Below are 16,260 nucleotides of genomic sequence, written 5' to 3' on the forward strand. Positions count from 1 at the left end.
AATGTCATGTTAGTTTCTCTTTGTTCAGGCCTCCTTATCTTGTGTCTAGATTTCTGTAACCTCTCCTAACCAGTCTTCTAGTCTCTAATTTTATTTTCCTCCTCTCCAGTTTTCACAGTGCTGAATGGTTTTTAAATCTGTCACTGCCACACTTTGCCATCTCCACCTCTTTCTCTCCAGCCTTTGATTTTGTCACACTTGAACTCATATCTTTTGAACCTCATCAGTACTTGCATCTCCAAACATAACACGCTTTGTCATTCCTTTCCTTAGGCTGCTCCTTCTGCTGACTCCTCACCCCTTACCTGACTGACTTCTCCTTATCTTTCAATATTCAGTAAGGGCTTGGTGGGAAGACTTCAGCAACAGCCCCATCCGTGGTTAGGAACTCGCCTGTGTCTGCCCAAAGTGTCACTCACGGCACTGGATTGGAATCATCTGTTTACTTTCCTTCCCCACTAGACTCAGCTCTTGTAGGCTGGGGACTGAGTGTTTGGTTTTTGTATTCACAGTATCAGACAAAGGACCTGGCATATAGTAGGTGTTTAAGAAATGTTGGGGGAAAAATGAGTGAATTTCAGCAGTCATCAAAATCAACTGTCACTGAATAAAGTTAAGTATAAATTAGGAGTTGTTTGGTTCTCCATTTACTTTTTAATTTGAAGAAAGATTAAAAGTAAAGGGGGACTTCCCTGGTGGTCCAGTGGTTAAGACTCTTCCTTCCAGTGCAGGGGACTCAGGTTCAATGCCTGATCAGGAAACTAAGATCCCACATGCTCCCACAAGGGCCTCAACTACTAAGCCTGCACATGCCCCATGGGTGGCCCACATGCTCTGGAGCCCGGGCACCACAACAGAAACCAAATATAAAAGTTGGAAGTAAATTCATCAGAGCCTCAGTAAGTTTGGCAATAAAAAGAGAAGCTTCATTATATGGCCCTCATCTTTAGTCTCTGTTAAATATCTTACACTATTTTGCTGCTGCTAAGTCACTTCAGTCGTGTCCGACTCTGTGTGACCCCATAGACGGAAGCCCACCAGGCTCTCCCATCCCTGGGATTCTCCAGGCAAGAACACTGGAGTGGCTTGCCATTGCCTTCTCCGTACACTATTTTAACCTTTACTAAATACAGAAGGATCTTCTAAGACAAATCACGCAGAATGCTGTTTATATATCAGTAAATTGAGTAAATCCTCTCTTCCCCTCTCTTCAATGTTTCCTATTCACAAAATTTAAGTTTTTTAATATTAGTTACAGGGATACATGAGTCTACTCCCACAGCAAGTATGTATGAAACATATCAATGGCCATATCAGCAAAGGATATTTTGGCCATCAAGCCATGAGCCACTGACTGCATCCACCCCCCCCCACACACCCCCCACAAAACAGCACCTAGAGGGGATTCAGGATGAAGAAAAGCAGGATGCTCACCCTAGATCTAGATAGGTAAGGTGCATACCTAAGAAATGATTTCAATGAGCCCAGTCTCTTGCATCTTCCCACCTGTAGAAAAGTGCTAAATTCATTAACATGAACAGTAATCTTTTTGATGTTCTGACTACCAGGTTTTTGCTTTTTCAAAAATTCCTATATATCTTCCTTGCCTCTTTGGATCAGTAACTCAGAAATATCCTGAGAGGCTGTCTGATGGGCTAAATGAATGAAGTGGGCTGAATGAAACAAAATTCTCAACTTTTAGGTTGTGCCTTTTTTTTTTCAGTCAACACAAGTAAAATTAATTAATTTGTGTGTGTGTGTGTGTGTGTGTGTGTATCTTTGCAGAAACCATCATCCTTGATTTTTCCTTCTCCCTCACTCCATGGAGCTCATCAGTAACTAACTTTTGTTTTGCACAGTTCCTAAATCTCTTGAGTTTATCTGTTTTTCTCCAGACTCCTGCTGTTTCCCTGATTCATACCTGCAGATGCCGAGAACTTCTTACCTGGAATCCCATTTCCCATTATCTGCAAAGGAGATCAGACTCTGCCACTCCCTTGGATAAGCCTGGAACTTGAGGTGAACTCTAACCTGCTGGCCTTTTTTGTCTCTTCTCTCCTCACCCTCCGAGGACATCCTGACCTACTTTCTGTCCTCAGAAATGCCCTGCTTTCTTTCACTTTGAAGCCTTTTCTCTTGTCTTTCTACGTCTCTCCTACTTCCTAGCTTTACTAACTCCAAAGTTGAATCCTGAATGAGTGGGTGTCATCTTCTTTAGCAATACCTCACAAATTTGATTGGCTCTCCTTCTGAAACAGGAGAGAAGAGGGCAGGGTACAACCTTTGAAAGAATGACATAGCCCAAGGACATGACATAAACTGATCAGAACTAAATAGGTCCAAGATGGTGGATGAAGAAACAAATAGGTCCAAGATGGCAGATGAGTTGCCTTCCACTAGACCTTGAGCCTCATTATATGCTCATCGTAACACATCAGCAAGCTAAATGACACATCCAGCAGCACCATGATAGTTCTGAGACCAACCGTCAAAGGCCAAAATGTGTGCGGCGGCCCAGTTCTGGAAATCCCCACCCCTTCCCGCAAAATAGTTGGAATACTCCTCCTGCTCAGCCTATGAAATTACCCAGCCCATAAAAAATAACCATGCCATATTTCAAGTCAACTTTCACCTTCTGAGATGGCCAACACACTGTGGAGTGTGTTTCTCTCTAGATAAATCCACTTTTTACTTATCACTTTGTCTTTCACTGAATTCTTTCTGCAATGGAACATTCAAAACCTGAGTTTCATTAAGTCTTGAAAACAAGTGTGTGATCTCAGTTAAAAGACCATGGGTTTTGACTGGGTTTGAGTTCAATCTGAGTTCCATGGATTCACTTTCCCCTTTCTTCAGTTCAGTTCAGTTCAGTCGCTCAGTCGTGTCCGACTCTCCGCGACCCCATGAATCACAGCACGCCAGGCCTCCCTGTCCATCACCAACTCCCGGAGTACACTCAAACTCATGTCCACAGAGTCGGTGATGCCATCCAGCCATCTCATTCTCCGTCGTCCCCTTCTCCTCCCGCCCCCAACCTTTCCCAGCATCAGAGTCTTTTCCAGTGAGTCAACTTGTCGCATGAGGTGGCCAAAGTATTGGAGTTTCAGCTTTAGCATCAGTCCCTCCAATGAACATCCAGGATTGATCTCCTTTAGAATGGACTGGTTGGATCTCCTTGCAGTATAAGGGACTCTCAAGAGTCTTCTCCAACACCACAGTTCAAAAGCATCGATTCTTCAGCGATCAGCCTTCTTCACAGTCCAACTCTCACATCCATACATGACCACGGGAAAAACCATTGCCTTGACTAGACGGACCTTGGTTGGCAAAGTAATGTCTCTGCTTTTTAATATACTATCAAGGTTGGTCATAACTTTCCTTCCAAGGAGCAAGCGTCTTTTAATTTCATGGCTGCAAACAGCATCTGCAGTGATTTTGGAGCCCAAAAAAACAAAGTCTGACACTGTTTCCACTGTTTTTCCATCTATTTCCCATGAAGTGATGGGACCAGATGCCATGATCTTTGTTTTCTGAATGTTGAGCTTCAAACCAACCTTTTCACTCTCCTCTTTCACTTTCATCAAGAGGCTTTTGAGTTCCTCTTCACTTTCTGCCATAAGGGTAGTGTCATCCGCATATCTGAGATTATTGATATTTCTCCCAGCAATCTTGATTCCAGCTTGTGCTTCTTCCAGCCCAGCGTTCCTCATGATGTACTCTGCATATAAGTTAAATAAGCAAGGTGACAATATACAACCTTGACGTACACCTTTTCCTATTTGGAACCAGTCTGTTATTCCATGTCCAGTTCTAACTGTTGCTTCCTGACCTGCATACAGGTTTCTCAAGAGGCAGGTCAGGTGGTCTTGGATTCCCATCTCTTTCAGAATGTTCCACAGTTTATTGTGATCCACACAGTCAAAGGCTTTGGCATAGTCAATGAAGCAGAAATAGATGTTTTTCTGAAACTCTCTTACTTTCTCCATGATCCAGCGGATGTTGGCAATTTGATCTCTGGTGCCTCTGCCTTTTCTAAAACCTGCTTGAACATCTGGGAGTTCACGGTTTACATATTGCTGAAGCCTGGCTTGGAGAATTTTGAGCATGACTTTGCTAGCGTGTGAGATGAGGGCAATTGTCCGGTAGTTTGAGCATTCTTTGGCATTGCCTTTCTTTGGGATTGGAATGAAGACTGACCTCTTCCAGTCCTGTGGCCACTGCTGAGTTTTCCAAATCTGCTGGCATATTGAGTGCAGCACTTTCACAGCATCATCTTTCAAGACTTGAAATAGCTCAACTGGAATTCCATCACCTCCACTAGCTTTGTTAGTAGTGATGCTTTCTAAGGCCCACTTGACTTCACATTCCAAGATGTCTGGCTCTAGGTCAGTGATCACGTTATCGTGACTATCTTGGTCGGGAAGATCTTTTTTGTACAGTTCTTCTGTGTATTCTTGCCACCTCTTCTTAATATCTTCTGCTTCTGTTAGATCCATACCATTTCTGTCCTTTATCGAGCCCATCTTTGCATGAAATGTTCCCTTGGAATCTCTAATTTTCTTGAAGAGATCTCTTGTTTTTCCTATTCTGTTGTTTTCCTCTATTTCTTTGCATTGATCACTGAGGAAGGCTTTCTTATCTCTCCTTGCTATTCTTTGGAACTCTGCATTTAGATGCTTATATCTTTCCTTTCCTCCTTTGCTTTTCGCTTCTCTTCTTTTCACAGCTATTTGTAAGGCCTCCTCAGACAGCCATTTAGCTCTTTTGCATTTCTTTTCCATGGGGATGGTCTTGGTCCCTGTCTCCTGTACAATGTCACGAACCTCCGTCCAGAGTTCATCAGGCACTCTATCTATCAGATCTAGTCCCTTAAATCTATTTCTCACTTCCACTGTATAATCATAAGGGATTTGATTGAGGTCATATCTGAATGGTCTAGTGGTTTTCCCTACTTTCTTCAATTTAAGTCTGAACTTCGCAATAAGGAGTTCATGATCTGAGCCACAGTCAGCTCCTGGTCTTGTTTTTGCTAACTGTATACAGCTTCTCCATCTTTGGCTGCAAAGAATATAATCAATCTGATTTCGGTGTTGACCATCTGGTGATGTCCATGTGTAGAGTCTTCTCTTGTGTTGTTGGAAGAGGGTGTTTGCTATGACCAGTGCATTCTCTTGACAAAACTCTATTAGCCTTTGCCCTGCTTCATTCCGTGCTCCAAGGCCAAATTTGCCAGTTACTCCAGGTGTTTCTTGACTTCCTACTTTTGCATTCCAGTCCCCGATAATGAAAAGGACATCTTTTTTGGGTGTTAGTTCTAAAAGGTCTTGTAGGTCTTCATAGAACCGATTAACTTCAGCTTCTTCAGCATTACTGGTTGGGGCATAGGCCTGGATTACTGTAATATTGAATGTTTTGCCTTGGAAACGAACAGAAATCATCCTGTCATTTTTAAGATTGCATCCGCCGGCCCTGGCGGCGCAGAGGCGACGCGAGAGACGCCGGCCCCGGCGCAACAAACCACACAAAGAGGTGCGGCCGTGAGGAGCTACCCCACGCCTGAGGCCAGGGCCGGCGGCCGAGAGGAGCTACCCCACGTCCAACAGGCGGTGGCTGCGCGGGCGCAGGAGGGCCGAGAGGAGCTACTCCACGTTCAAGGTCAGGAGGGGCGGCCTTGAGGAGATACCCCTCGTCCAAGGTAAGGTACAGCAGCTGCACTTTGCTGGAGCGGCTGTGAAGAGATTTTCCACGACCAAGGTAAGAGAAACCCAGATAAGACGGTAGGTATTGCTAGGGGGCACCAGAGGGCAGACAAACTGAAATCATAATCACAGGAAACTAGCCGATCTGATCACATGGACCACAGCCGAATGTGGTCCACTGGAGAAGGGAATGGCAAACCACTTCAGTATACTTGCCTTGAGAACCCCATGAACAGTGACAAAGGGCAAAATGATAGGATACTGAATGAGGAATTCCCCAGGTCGGTAGGTGCCCAGTATGCTACTGGAGCTCAGTGGAGAAATAACTATAGAAGGAATAAAGGGATGGAGCAAACGCAAAACCAGTACCCAGTTGTGGATGTGACCAGTGATAGAAGCAAGGTCCGGTGCTGTAAAGAGCAATATTGCATAGGAACCTGGAATGTTAGGTCCATGAATCAAGGCAAATTGGAAGTGGTCAAACAGGAGATGGCAAGAGTGAACGTCGACATTCTAGGAATCAGTGAACTAAAATGGACTGGAGTGGGTGAATTTAACTCAGATGACCATTATATCTACTACTGTGGGCAGGAATCCCTTAGAAGAAATGGAGTAGCCATCATGGTCAACAAAAGAGTCCGAAATGCAGTACTTGGATGCAATCTTAAAAATGACAGGATGATTTCTGTTCCCCTTTCTTATATCCTCATAATCCTTCTTGCCTGGCTTGCTAAAGAATCCACCTGCAATGCAGAATACCCTGGTTCGATTCCTGGGTCAGGAAGATCTGCTGGAGAAGGGATGGGCTACCCACTCCAGTATTTTGGGGCTTCCCTTGTGGCTCAGCTAGTAAAGAATCCGCCTGCAATGCGGGAGACCTGGGTTTGATCCCTGGGTTGGGAAGATTCCCTTGAAGAAGGGAAAGGCTGCCCATTCCAGTATTCTGGCCTGGAGAATTCCATGGACTGTATAGTCCCTGGGATCACAAAGAGTTGGACACAACTGAATGACTTTCACTTGTCTGTCTGGTGTCTTCACTAGACCGTAAGCTCGTTGAAGACAGGATGCACAGCTGTTTCATTGGTGTAACTCCCAGTGCCTAGCATTGTGCCTGATACGTCATAGTCAGGCAACATGCATTTTGAACGAATAAGTAAATGGTTGAGTATAATCTATCGGCACTATCAGAAAATAAAGCTCAAGTGAATTCATTAGCATATTGTGAATTACTAGTAGGTATTGCTAAAGCTGAAACTCCGATACTTTGGCCACCTCATGTGACCAGTTGACTCACTAGAAAAGAGTCTGATTATAGGAGGGATTGGGGGTGGGAGGAGAGGGGGACGACAGAGAATGAGATGTCTGGATGGCATCACCGACTCTGTGGACATGAGTTTGAGTGAACTCCGGGAGTTGGTGATGGACAGGAAGGCCTGGCGTGCTGTGATTCATGGGGTCGCAGAGAGTCGGACACGACTGAGCGACTGAACTGAACTGAACTGATGTCCAAGCATTACTGGATAAATTGCTAAAATGTGATATTACTTTGTTACATTCCCACTCCTCCAGGTGCACACCCAGCAGTTTGTATTCTTATCCATAGAGTGTGTCAGCCTCCTTCCCCCAGGTATCTTTTCGAGACTTAACTCCCAACATCACTTAGTATGTTTTCGAGTCTCTGGAGAAAGCTCATAGCAAGTTCATAAAAACTTGAGAAGTCAATAGCACAGCTACTTAGCTTCTCAGTCCTCACTTGTAAACAGAATTGCTAAAATCAGTGTAAAGTGCTTTTTAAACAGCAATGCGCTATATAAATGTAATTCAGTGAAAGCTTGAAATAAGTGTTTTTTGTAAATAACCATGAATGCTGAAGATTATCTCATTGGTGATTTTGATGGTTTGTTCTAGTTAATTTCTATTCCAACAGACATATCAGTTAAAGATGTCTTAATATTGGGGATGGGGATAGGAGGGAGGTTTAAGAAGGAGGAGATACACACACACACACACATATATATATACACATATGGCTGATTCATGTTGTTTTATGCAAGAAGCCAATACAACATTGTAAAGCAATTATCCACCAATTAAAAATAAATTTTAAAAAGATGTCTTCATAGATAGGGGGGCAGATTCATTACATTTTACATTGGTGGTGGCTGTTTAGTCGCTATGTTGTGTCCGACTCTTGCAACCCCATGGACTGTAGCCCACCAGGCTCCTCTGTCCATGCGATTCTCCAGGCAAGAACACTGGAATGGGTTCCCATTTACTTCATAATTAGAGCTGCTCATATTTCTTTGTAAGGTCTAGGTATGTTTTTTTGGAGAGTGGATAACTGATTATTAAAACATCATTTCTCCAATGATGAAAACCGAATCTTAATTACAGGTTTTACATTGCCTCCCCATTTTTTTTCTTCTTAATCAATTAAAAAAAATTTTTTTATTGGAGGCTAATTATTTTACAATATTATATTGGTTGGTTTTGCCATACATTGATATGAATCCGCCCGGGATGTACATGAGTTCCCCTTCCTGAACCCCACTCCCACCTCCCTCCTCCCTTTATCCTCCCTCTGGGTCATCCCTGTACACCAGCCCCGAGCATCCTGTAACATGCATCGACCCTGAACTGGTGATTTGTTTCACATATGACAACATATATGTTTCAATGCCATTCTCCCAAATCATCCCACCCTCACCCTCTCCCACAGAGTCCCAAAGACTGTTCTATACATCTGTGTCTCTTTTGCTGTCTCGTATACAGGGTTATCATTTGCATCTTTCTAAATTCCATATATATGCATTAGTATACTGTATTGGTGTTTTTCCTTCTGGCTTATTTCACTCTGTATAATAGGCTCCAGTTTCATCCACCTCATTAGAACTGGTTCAAATGCATTCTTTTAATGGCTGAGTAATACTCCATTGTGTATATGTACCAAAGCTTTCTTATCCATTCGTCTGCAGATGGACATCCAGGTTGCTTCCATGTCCTGGCTGTTATAAACAGTGCTGCAATGAACATTTTAGTACATGTGTGTCTTTCAATTCTGGTTTCATCAGTGTGTATGCCCAGGAGTGCGATTGCTGGATCATATGGCAGTTCTATTTCCAGTTTTTGAGGAATCTCCACACTGTTCTCCATAGTGGCTGTACTAGTTTGCATTCCCACCAACAGTGTAAGAGGGTTCCCTTTTCTCCACACCCTCTCCAGCATTTATTGCATGTAGACTTTTGGATAGCAGCCATTCTGACTGGTGTGAAATGGTATCTCATTGTGGTTTTGATTTGCATTTCTCTGATTATGAGGGATGTTGAGCATTTTTTCATGTGTTTGTTAGCCATCTTTATGTCTTCTTTGGAGAAATGTCTGTTTAGTTCTTTGGCCCATTTTTTGATTGGGTCACTTAGTTTTCTGGAATTGAGCTGTAGGAGCTGCTTGTATATTTTGGAGATTAATCCTTTATCAGTTGCTTCATTTGGTATTATTTTCTCCCATTCTGAAGGCTGTCTTTTCACCATGCTTATAGTTTCCTTTGCTGTGCAGAAGCTTTTGATTTTAATTAGGTCCCATTTGTTTATTTTTGCTTTTATTTCCAATATTCTGGGAGGTGGGTCTTGGAGGATCCTGCTGTGATTTATGTCGGAGAGTGTTTTGCATAAGTTCTCCTCTAGGAATTTTATAGAATCTGGTCTTACATTTAGCTCTCTAATCCATTTTGAGTTTATTTTGGTGTATGGTGTTAGGAAGTGTTCTAGTTTCATTCTTTTACAAGTGGCTGACCAGTTTTTCCAGCACCACTTGTTAAAGAGACTGTCTTTTCTCCATTTTATATTCGTGCCTCTTTTGTCAAAGATGAGGTGTCCATAGGTGCGTGGGTTTATCTCTGGGCTTTCTATTTTGTTCCATTGATCTATATTTCTGTCTTTATGCCAGTACCATACTGTCTTGATGACTGTGGCTTTGTAGTAGAGCCTGAAGTCTGGCAGGTTAATTCCTCCAGTTCCATTCTTCTTCCTCAAGATTGCTTTGTCTATTCGAGGTTTTTTGTATTTCCATACAAATTGTGAGATTATTTGTTCTAGTTCTGTGAAAAATATCGTTGGTAGCTTGATAGGGATTGCATTGAATGTATAAATTACTTTGTGTAGTATACTCATTTTTACAATATTTATTCTTCCAATCCACGAACACGGTATATTTCTCCATCTATTAGTGTCCTCTTTGATTACTTTCACTAGTGTTTTATAGTTTTCTATGTATAAGTCTTTTGTTTCCTTAGGTAGATATATTCCTAAGTATTTAATTCTTTTCGTTGCAACGGTGAATGGAATAGTTTCCTTAATTTCTCTATTTTCTCATTATTAGTATATAGGAATGCAAGGGATTTCTCTGTGTTGATTTTATATCCTGCAACTTTACTGTATTCATTGATTAGCTCTAGTAGTTTTCTGGTAGAGACTTTAGGGTTTTCTGTGTAGAGGATCATGTCATCTGCAAACAGTGAGAGTTTTACTTCTTGTTTTGCAATTTGGATTCCTTTTATGTTTTTTTCTGCTCTGATTGCTGTAGCCAAAACTTCCAGAACTATGTTGAATAGTAGTGGTGAGAGTGGGCACCCTTGTCTTGTTCCTGACTTTAGGGGAAATGCTTTCAGTTTTTCACCACTGAGGATAATGTTTGCTGTGGGTTTGTCATATATAGCTTTTATTATGTTGAGGTATGTCCCTTCTATTCCCACTTTCTGGAGGGTTTTTATCATAAATGGATGCTGAATTTTGTCGAAGGCTTTCTATGCATCTACTGAGATAATCATATGATTTTTATTTTTCAGTTTGTTAATGTGGTGTATTACATGTTGATTGATTTGCGGATATTGAAGAATCCTTGCATTCCTGGGATAAAGCCCACTTGGTCATGATGTGTGATCTTCTTAATGTGTTGTTGGATTCTGATTGCTAGAATTTTGTTAAGGATTTTTGCATCTATGTTCATCAGTGATATTGGCCTGTAGTTTTCTTTTTTTGTGGGGTCTTTACCAGGTTTTGGAATTAGGGTGATGGAGGCCTCATAGAATGAGTTTGGAAGTTTCCCTTCCTCAGCAATTTTCTGGAAGAGTTTGAGTAGAATAGGTGTTAGCTTTTCTCTAAATTTTTGGTAGAATTCAGCTGTGAAGCCATCTGGACCTGGGCTTTTGTTTGCTGGAAGATTTCTGATTACAGCCTCTAGTTCCATGCTTGTGATGGGTCTGTTCAGATTTTCTATTTCTTCCTGGTTCAGTTTTGGAAAGTTGTACTTTTCTAGGAATTTGTCCATTTCTTCCAGGTTATTCATTTTATTGCCATATAATTGCTGATAGTATTCTCTAATAATGCTTTGTATTTCTGTGTTGTCTGTTGTGATCTCTCCATTTTCATTTCTAATTTTATTGATTTGGTTCTTCTCCCTTTGTTTCTTGATGAGTCTGGCTAGTGGTTTGTCAATTTTATTTACCTTCTCAAAGAAGCAGCTTTTGGCTTTGTTGATTTTTGCTATGGTCTGTTTTGTTTCTTTTGCATTTATCTCTGCCCTAATTTTTACGATTTCTTTCCTTCTACTGACCCTGGGGTTCTTCATTTCTTCCTTTTCTAGTTGCTTTAGATGTAGAGTTAGGTTATTTAGTTGACTTTTTTCTTGTTTCTTGAGGTGTGCCTGTATTGCTATGAACTTCCCCCTTAGCACTGCTTTTACAGTGTCCCAGAGGTTTTGGGTTGTTGTGTTTTCATTTTCATTCATTTCTATGCATATTTTGATTTCTCTTTTGATTTCTTCTATGATTTGTTCATTATTCAGCAGCGTGTTGTTCAGCCTCTGTATGTTGGCATTTTTAATAGTTTTTCTCCTGTAATTGAGATCTAATCTTACTGCATTGTGGTCAGAAAAGATGCTTGGAATGATTTCAGTTTTTTTGAATTTACCAAGGCTAGATTTATGGCCCAGGATGTGATCTATCCTGGAAAAGGTTCCGTGTGCGCTTGAGAAAAAGGTGAAATTCATTGTTTTGGGGTGAAATGTCCTATAGATATCTATTAGGTCTAACTGGTCTATTGTATCATTTAAAGTTTGTGTTTCCTTGTTAATTTTCTGTTTAGTTGATCTATCCATAGATGTAAGTGGGGTATTAAAATCTACTATTATTGCGTTGTTATTAATTTCCCCTTTCATACTTGTTAGCAATTGTCTTACGTATTGTGGTGCTCCTATGTTGGGTGCATAAATATTTATAATTGTTATATCTTCTTCTTGGATTGATCCTTTGATCATTATGTAGTTTCCTTCTTTGTCTCTTTTCACAGCCTTTGTTTTAAAGTCTATTTTATCTGATATGAGTATTGCTACTGCTGCTTTCTTTTGGTCTCTATTTGCGTGGAATATCTTTTTCCAGCCCTTCACTTTCAGTCTGTATGTATCCCTCGTTTTGAGGTGGGTCTTTTGTAGACAATATATATGGGGGTCTTGTTTTTGTATCCATTCAGCCAGCCTTTGTCTTTTGGTTGGGGCATTCAACCCATTTATGTTTAAGGTAATTATTGATAAGTATGATCCCGAAGCCATTTTCTTTATTGCTTTGGGTTCGAGTTTATACACCCTTTCTGTGTTTCCTGTATAGAGAAGATCCTTTCGCATTTGTTGGAGAGCTGGTTTGGTGATGCTGAATTCTCTCAGCTTTTGCTTGTCGGTAAAGCTTTTGATTTCTCCTTCATATTTGAATGAGATCCTTGCTGGGTACAGTAGTCTGGGCTGTAGGTTATTTTCTTTCATCACTTTAAGTATGTCTTGCCATTCCCTCCTGGCCTGAAGAGTTTCTGTTGAAAGATCAGCTGTTATCCTTATGGTAATCCCCTTCTGTGTTATTTGCTGCTTTTCCCTTGCTTCTTTTATTTTTTTTAATTAATTTATTTTTATTGGAGGCAAATTATTTTACAATATCATATTGGTTGGTTTTGCCATACATTGACATGAATTCGCCCCGGGTGTACATCCCTTGCTTCTTTTAATATTTGTTCTTTGTGTCTGATCTTTGTTAAGTTGATTAATATGTGTCTTGGAGTATTTCCCCTTGGGTTTATCCTGTTGGGGACTCTCTGGGTTTCTTGGACTTGGGTGATTATTTCTTTCCCCATTTTAGGGAAGTTTTCAACTATTATCTCCTCAAGTATTCTCTCATGGTCTTTCTTTTTGTCTTCTTCTTCTGGGACTCCTATGATTCGAATGTTGGAGCGTTTAACATTGTTCCAGAGGTCTCTAATATTGTCCTCATTCTTTTAATTCGTTTTTCTTTTTCCCTCTCTGTTTCATTTATTTCTACAATTCTATCTTCTAGCTCGCTTATCCTGTCTTCTGACTCTGTTATTCTACTGTTTGTTCCCTCCAGAGTGTTTCCGATCTCATCTATTGCATTATTCATTGAATATTGACTCTTTTTTATTTCCTCTAAGTCCTTATTAAACCTTTCTTACATCTTCTCAATCCTTTTCTCCAGGTTATTTATCTGTAACTCCATTTTGCTTTCAAGATTTTGAATCATTTTCACCACCAAAATTCAAAATTCTTTATCAGTTAGATTCCCTATATCTTCCTCTTTTGTTTGTGTTGGTGGGCATTTGTCTTGTTCCTTTACTTGCTGGGTATTTCTCTGCCTCTTCATCTTGCTTATATTGCTTTACTTGGGGTGGCCTTTCCCTCTTCTGGCAGTTTGTGTAGTTCTCTTTATTATGTAGTTTCCTCGCTGTGTGTGGGGTTGGATGGGTGACTTGTCAAGGTTCCCTGGTTAGGGAAGCTTGTGTTGGTGTTCTGGTGGGTGGAGCTGGATTTCTTCTCTCTGGAGTGCAATGAAGTGTCCAGTAATGAGTTATGAGATGTCAGTGGGTTTGGAGTGACTTTGGGCAGCCTGTATATTGAAGCTCAGGGCTATGTTCCTGTGTTGCTGGAGAATTTGCGTGGTATGTCTTGCTCTGGAACTTGTTGACCCTTGGGTGGTGCTTGGTTTTAGTGTAGGTATGGAGACGTTTGATGAGCTCCTATCGATTAATGTTCCCTGGAGTCAGGAGTTCTCTGGTGTTCTCAGGATTCGGGCTTAAGCCTCTTGCCTCTGGTTTTTGGTCTTATTCTTGGAGTAGCCTCTAGACTACTCTATCTGTCATTTCCAAGGTGGTTCCCTCTGTTTTAGCTTCTGTTTGCTGGTCTCTTCAGTGTCTAATTTCCATCCTGACACTAGGGTGCGGGTGGGCACTTTTTAAGGCTCAGTTTTTCAGTCCTGTTCTGGGATGGGAGGAACACTGCAGACAAATAACTCTGGCGTCTGTGGGGACACTCGCAGCATCTTGGCCACACTGGGTTTGCCTCCGCTCACAGCGCATGTGCTGTCCCAGTCTACACTGCACAGGCTCTAGGTTGCTGTGCCAGGAACTGTCCGAGGCCGGTGCTGGGTTGTATGAACTTCCCAGGTCTGAGCAGCTCAAGTTCAGTTTCTCGGGTACTCCACAAAGGCGCAGACTTGGTTGGGCCTGCGTTTTGTGCCTTCCCAGGTCTGAGTAGCTCAGGTGACCAGGTGTTTGGCAAGTGCGGTCGCTGCGACTTGTCACCTCCCCAGTCCCTGCCACTCGGTTTTCTGGGTGTACAACCGGTGCACCTTCTCAGGTGGATATCGACCGGCTGGAGCCCAAGAAGTCTTGATTAGCAACAAGCCTGCCTGCAGTTTTTATCAGATGCCTTTCTGGGGCCGCAGTTTCCCCCTCAGGCTCTGGCTGCCCTTCCTTGCCTGTCTCGGCAGGGGGGGTGGGGGATGGGCCGACCGCAGCCGGCTCGCTCTGCTCAGTCCTTTGTTTTGTGAGCGGGGTTAGCACAGTCTTAGGTTAGAACTTTCCACCTTTTCGTGGGGAAGCTATCCCAGTCTGCTTTGCTATCCCCAGTTCTCTCAGATTGTTCTCGCGGCATTCAAGCCCAGTCCTCTCTCTAAGCAGTTCAGCCGGCTCCTCCCTGCTCAGCCCCCAGTTGCTAATGGCGTATGCAGGCGTCTGTGATGCTTCTCCGCTGGGAGTTACCATTTGGCGGGTAATCTGTGGGTTTTAATTATTTCTTTCTTTTCCTCCGGGTTATGTGGCCCTCTGAGGTTCTAAGGCTTGCCACAGATTTGCCAGTGAGAGTGTTTCCTGGTGTTTGGAAACTTCTCTCTTTTTAAAAGCTCCCTTCCCGGGACAGAGCTCCATCCTTACTTCTTTTGTTTCTCTTTTTATCTTTATGTTTTTTCCTACCTCCTTTAGAAGACAATGGGCTGCTTTTCTGGGTGCCTGATGTCCTCTGCCAGCCTTCAGAAGTTGTTTTGTGGACTTTACTCCACGTTCAAATGTTCTTTTGATGAATTTGTGGGGGGAGAGATTGTTCTCGCCGTCCTATTCCTCCGCCATCTTGTTCCTTCTCCCCATTTCTTAACTAGACTTAAAGACTAAAGTGAACTGAGATATAGTCAAAATATCATAAGTACAAATTCCCCCAACTTATAGCTCTCTATGTTGAGTTGCCTACTTCCAAAGTATTTGAGGCAGCTTTAATGGAGACACAGATCTTGGTTAAAATCGAGGTAATCAAATCAAAATAGGGATAAAAGAATAAGCCATATTCTGAAGTCATGGCAGTAATTGTAATTAAAACGAAGAAGAATAGTTGCTATAATCGACTATTAGATTTAGCTCCAAGCTTCCTGGGAATTAAGATAAAGCCTGAATATGGTAAGTTAGCTCTCAGGCTGAGCATATGCGTTTGTCAGGCAAAACAAAACTTTTTTCCTAGCCCTGAACTTAAAGAGTAAATTAGAGATATTGAATAATGATAATGAAATAGTTTTGTGAAATTTGCAAGAAAAAACGTAGATAGCCATTTTGCTACATGAAAAACTGGGTTCACCACTTGGTGGACGTCAATGCAAAAAAACACAAGGAAACCAAAGATCAGGAGAAGGAAGGATTTATTACTTGAAGCGAGTATGGAGAACACTGGGGGTCTTTCTCAAAGCAGTGTACAGACAGCAAAATGGGGAAATTTCAAGGTAACTGTACATGCATATTCATGAAAGGGCTTGAGCAGAGGGGAATTCAGCGTAGAATTGAGACAAAGGTTGACAACAGTCCAAGCTTTAGTTGATTGAAGTCATGAAGGTCAGGAAAGGTCAAATGCATCATCCCTTAGGTTCCATTTGATCTGGTGGTTGAGGTTTTAGGCAAATCTTTACCATTGAAACAGAACTGGGAGTCTTTATTGCTGATGTATTATCTTTACTATTGTTATTGTACCTGATAACAGTCCTGCATTCTTTTGTTTCCTTAAGATTATTAATTACTGGACATCCCTGGTGGTCCAGTGGCTAAGAGTGTGCTCCCAGTGCAGGGGGCCCAGGTTTAGTCGCTGGCAAGGGAACTAGAGTCCACATGCCACAACTAAGACCCAACACAGCCAAATAAATAAAAATAAATATTTTTAAAAAGAAGATTATTAATTACTAAGACCAGTTCAAGGA

Source organism: Moschus berezovskii, chromosome 9 (assembly GCF_049115385.1).
Source record: "Moschus berezovskii isolate FMDL1 chromosome 9, NW_MosBer_1.0, whole genome shotgun sequence".
Classification (NCBI taxonomy): domain Eukaryota; kingdom Metazoa; phylum Chordata; class Mammalia; order Artiodactyla; family Moschidae; genus Moschus; species Moschus berezovskii.